Below are 6,126 nucleotides of genomic sequence, written 5' to 3'. Positions count from 1 at the left end.
CCCAGGCCAAACTGTGAGGTTGGATACAGGGTTGGTGGCCCAAAATAGAGTGCTGAATTTTTGCTGCATGCGCTTAAAAGTGCAGAGAGTAATGCTGAACGTGAGGATTTAGGTATAGATTCTCTGGTCATTGAGTACACCCAGGAAAACAAAGCTCCCGAGATGTGGCATAGAACTTACAGAGCTTGTGGGCGGATTAACCCATACATAGGCTCTCCCTGCCACAGTGAGATGATCCTTACTGAAAAAAATCAGATTGTTCCTAAACCAGAAAAGGAGATTGCACAGAAGAAAAAAAATATCCTAGAAGAAACTGAAGAAACGAAAACTTATGACCTGGGAGTAAATTCAGCATCAATAAATGTTAATAAAAGTAAAACAAAAAAATTAAGATAATAAATGTGGCTAATACAAATATATGTATGAACTAGTTGCTTTGCAATTTTTAAAATCTAATATAAAGAGAAGACCAGCTTCCTACTATCTTGTCAAACTCTAATGATATAATGGACAAAATATCATTCTAAAAATATGTAGCATTACATGAACATGAAGTTCATACTACTGCCCACTGCTAAGTGGTATATATATATATATTTGTCCTATTGGTTCTATTTCTCTGGAAAACCTTAATACAGAATGCAAACATTTCAGAACCATTCTGATCATAACTTCTGTAAAGCAAATAATTTGTGACAGTGCAATATCTTTAAAGAAAGGACAAGGCTACTGATGATTCATACAAAACAAAGTAATAGTCAGAAGGATTCTGTAATCTTTTGGCTACTGTGTCTATAGAAAGAACCATAGTAGTAAATTTAATAAGTTATTGGAAAAACCAAGTCTCAAAATTCTTCCTGGAAAAGAAATATCAAGATTTGGGGGGTTTGTTTGCTTGGTTAAGTTTTTGCTTGTTTCTTTGTTTGGTTGATTGGTTTTTGTGTTTTCCAGTTTTTATGCCCTGTTCCCTTCTTAGGTAAAATAATAAGCCTACTGAGAAAAAAGAAATAAGAATGGTAGAGACTGCCTGCTGTTCTCTAGTAGTTTTTCTTCCTTTTGGTAACAGAAACCCCAGGACTGTTGCTGGGCACATGGCTTCCTAGCTTCAGATTCTTTTTCTGTGGCATCTGGTTGCTGCTAAGAGCTGGATATTAGCCAATGAGATGTGAATGAAATAATGTGTGTGATTTCCAGATTGTCTTCTTAAAGACACTTGTCCTAGACATGGTCTGCCCCTACCCTTTCCATTAAGTAGGATGTGGCAATAACTGGCACAACCTTAGAAGCCAAGGATGTTGAGGATGGTAGAGATGCCTGACTAACACTAGACCACTCACCTCTAAACTGTTCTGTCTTATATAAGTCATCATGTTTTAGGGTCTCTGCAGTATGACATACCACCCTGATAAATATATAAATTAGTCCTGAGAAATTTGCATAACAAAAACATTATATGCAATGCCCAGGACAGTATATTCTTCAACACATTTTTTCAAAGACAATAACAGAAGGACATCCCAGAGGGCAAATCCAATGGCCAAGGGAGTAATTCCAGGAGTAGAGCCAGCAAGATGGACCCACCAAGGAACTTGCCTTCCATCCAGGTCAGAGAGGCTTCATAATTTCTCCCCAATAGGATTTTCTAACTGCTCTGAACCAATATCACTGGATCTTCCCAATATCCCTCTTGAATATGGAAGTTTTATTATCCTATTGCTGTACCCCATATATCAGGTATGGGGACAGGCAGGACGATGCCTTGTTTATTTTATAGGTTGGTTAACCTCGAAGAGCTGCAACAAGACCTGATAACAAGGACAGATATCACTCAGAGATCCTAGACCTTGAGCTGGGTGTAGTAACTGGACAGAGTTTGTGGTTGTTTCTATTACAAAAAGGATGTGTGTTCTATGTAGAGTAGGAGAGTCAACACGGATCCATGTTGTGATATGTATCCAGGGTGACCAGAGATACATGGATGACAAGAGAGGCAGACCATGGTGAAGTCATCCAACTGTCTTCCCTTCTTCCTTAAAGTAATAGAGCCCCCAGAATTTCAGCTGAGCACATGGCCATAGACTATATTTATAGACTATAGACTACATCTATAGACTATATTTTCTAATCTCTCAGTGAAGTATGATGGTGCGACTAAATTTAAATCAATAGGATATGAGTGGAAGTGTTAGACATAACTTCTAGTCATTCCCTTAATTTTTTCTGCCTGGACTTTCTTTTTCCTCCTTCCCACTGGCTGGGAAATGCCACCATAGGGACCACCGTTAAAGTCTTATGTTGTGATGACACAGCCACATCTCCAGCCCTGGATCACTTACTCTGGACTATTATGTGAGACAGAAATAAACTACTTATTTCCATTCTCTTTGTTGTAACAACTTAGTCTATTATTAATTAATATAAATTTTATCTATCTTTGGAGACCCCTAGTGTAAAATATTTGACATTCTAAGAAAAGCAATAGGAAAAATGCATATGTTGGAAGAATATGAACATTCTGAATACTCACAGTTACTTTAAGAACTAGAAGTTGTAACCTCCCCTAAGAGCATACCTGCTCACTAATTTTTCATTCACAAGAAAACTAAATTTGCCTTGTTAAGTTGAAGGTGTATTTTGGCCATATAGAATGCCTACCTAGTAAAAGAGTATAGCAGCTTAAAATGAATAAACTTTGCTAATAAATATAAAAGAAGGTCAGAATACAAGAATTATGCTGTGTAAAAGTTTTCTCAACAGTACAGTTACACTTCACTTTCATTAAATGGATTTTCGCTGCAAGAAATTCCTATCCTGGATGGGTAGGTCATTATGATATGATTGTAGTCTAACCCTGCTCAACAAAGCTCACTCAAATAATAAGTGTGGTAAATAGTGGCGTGTTTACAGAATAAAAGTTACTTTCCTATAGTTTATACAGTGAGAAGTAGGGCTATGATCAGCTCTTGCAGACATTATATCCAGAGTTCCTGGAGATAATAGATTATGTTGAAAGCATTTGGCACCGATACGCTTTTTTTTTTTTTTTTGAGGAAGGCAACAGAAAAAGATTTTTTACCAAATTAAATTTTTATATTTTCTTTTACGATGGCACACAAATATCCAATCCTAAAATCGGAATGAATACAGTATAGTATGCTTTTTTTTTTATCATCCTGAAGAAAACAAAGAAATCCAATAATAAAAAAATATATTTGAGACTATATAACAAAATGTGTATGCCTGTGTGTCTGGGTGTGTCTGTATATCCTGTCACAAGACAAAAGAGGCTGATGAGGTTTCAGCGTTTTGACTTAGACAACCCAAGGATATATGAGAACATTCCTGAAGAAAGATGACAAGATTATTCTTTACAGAAATGTCAATAGATTAAATTTGGAGTCACTCTGCCCTTAATATAATAGTTGTCATAAACAAGGAGGCAAGAGTTATCAGCTGTTCCCATAAGCAGCTTTAGAGAATCATGAGGAAGATTAAATGGAAATAATTTATAATCCAGGCTCTCCATAATCCTAGGATTTTCAGTACAAGACTTCCACAGAGCCCCTGGCTGGGCCTCATCTCTGACCTTCACCCCAAACTGGCTGACATTGTGCTGCTATCTTTGATGTTGACCTATTATTCCTCAAAAGGGTAATACACAATAATGCAAATGCAATCTATTGTATTTTCGATCCATTTTATAAGACTTTCACTGTAAGAACTGATAAAAAATACAAAGAAGAAGAAATAGCACTCAATTTCCTACTTAACTCTGTAAGCACATGGAAGACAAACCTATTATACATGATATTGCATTTACCATTTAATATCCAGTATCCAATTTCTCTGTTGTTTGTGTGCACTGTATGTAAATATATACAGAAATATAAAAACATTTATGTATATCAAGTTCTTTCCTGTCTACTACATGATTTTATAAACCAAGATTTATAAATAATTCAATGGAAAACACTAGCATACTACTAAATTTAGAGAAAACCTTTTCCTTTTCCAGATAATTTTTAAAATCAAATTACAAATGATGAGTTTTTATGTTACAGGCCTCTCTTCCAGACTATGTTATATTATTCTAATTTCCAAAGGGTGATTTTTTCCACTTACTTTATGAAATAAGTTTACTTCATAATGTCAATGATACATAAATAGGACTAACTAAATTAGTACAAATAAAAATTTCTATTTCTTGAAACAATTATTTTAAAGAGTATAATAATGAAGGCTACTAGTCTTAAAGTCAGGTTTCTTGGATTTGAATCCCAGCTCCCCCATCTACTTGCTGTGTAACTCTGGGTAAGTTTCTAAACCTAAGTTTCATTTTCCTCATCTGAACAAAGGACATATTAGTTAAATCTACTTCTGTTTTGAGGATCAAACGAAATGAGGCATCGCAATTAGCAAAATGCTCAGGAATTAATAAGTTCTCAATAAGTATTAGCTATTATTATTATTCATATATTTATGTTATTATATCTATAATCTGCAATGGACTGAATGTTTACATCCCCTCACAATTTATGTCCGTTGAAACCCTAATACCAATGTGATAGTATTAGGAGGTGGGGCCTCTCAGAGGTAATTAGGTCATGAGCATGGAGCACTCGTAAATAAGATTACTGCCTTTATAAAAAGAGGCCAAAAAGCTAGCTAGATCTCTGCTCTCTATCATGTAAGTCTACAATAAAAAGACAGACCTCTACAAGCCAGGAAGTGAGCACTCACCAAGACACCAAATCTGCCAGCACCTTGATCTTAAACTTCCCAGCCCCCAGAACTGTGAGAAACAAATGTTTGTTGTTTAAGCCACCCAGTTTGTGGTATTTTGTCACAATAGCCCATGCAGACTAAGACACCATCCTACAAAGTGACAAAAAGAGAAATTTCTCCTTTTTTATCATCACTTACCAGGACCGAAAATAGCCAGTTATTTTATACACTTATACACACAAACACACAATTGCTGACAAATATATTTTGAGACAAATATATTTTTAAAACATCCAAATTGTCCTCAAGATGCTATGTAGTTGAAAAATGTACATATAAATATATGCCTTTACTCTGTGGCTGTGTTGAACCTAGCCCTGTATCAGAGTTCTGCAGGGAACGAGGTAAATCTCCTTCCTGTGGTTGCGTTCCCACTCTTCGTCCTTTCTAAGGACCTTTGCATTTGGAATATTCTTTGTCCACCATATCCTTTCTTTCCTTAATATCGTACTTGAAAATCGCATTCGAAAATACTCTTTCTAGAACAATGCTGTTTGACTTCTATCACTGTGCAAACCTTATCACTCTATACCCACATTCTCCCCTCTTATATCCTTTCACAGCATGATCATCCCCTCAGTCATCCAAACTGGAAAATCTAGAGTCATTCTTGATTTTTCCTTCTCCTTCACCCAACACACTCACCAAGTTCAATCTAGTCTACTACCAAAATATTTCTTAATATGAGCCCCAGCTCTTCCTTACCTCCTCAGGCAAATTATTACTTAAAGTATTTTAAGTGTTTATTCTTTGTTTCTTAAAATAATGTTATATATTCTAATTTTCCTATCTTTCAACATAAGTGTCATTTCTTGAATATCTTTTCCAATGTTTCAGAATGTTTTGTATTAAATGTATGCATTCACAGTCTCAATTACAAGAATGAATTTAGATATTTATAATTTGTACTTCTATCACATAACTAAAATGCTTTTAAAATGATTAAAATTATCTATTTAATAACACAGTAGCCTCTGAAGCTTAAGCATTCATATATACAAGAGCAGTTAAGGGTCAGTTGTCAAATATACATTCATAAGGAATCGGCCTGCCCTCAAATCACATTACAATATGCCCTTGCTTAACTTGATCGTGATATCACACACTAAACTGTTTAATAGTCAACTTTCCATTTGAATTTTGATTTTAAAAAGAGATCAGATTCTCAATTTACCTTATGCTTTAGAAACTGTTATTAGCCAAGAATATCTCTATTTCTATACAGACTGAGGCTGAGGCTGTTAATGCAACATGAGTGTAAAAGAGTCGAAAACAACCTAAAGGTCAACTTCATGTTGAAAGGCACTGTGAGTTATAAAAAAAAAAAAAAAAAAAAAAAAA

The sequence above is a fragment of the Pteropus medius genome, unplaced genomic scaffold (genome assembly GCF_902729225.1).
Source record: "Pteropus medius unplaced genomic scaffold, Ma_sr-lr_union100, whole genome shotgun sequence".
NCBI classification, from domain to species: domain Eukaryota; kingdom Metazoa; phylum Chordata; class Mammalia; order Chiroptera; family Pteropodidae; genus Pteropus; species Pteropus medius.
The sequence above is the reverse complement of the archived record's forward strand: the minus strand, read 5'-3'. Positions refer to the sequence as shown.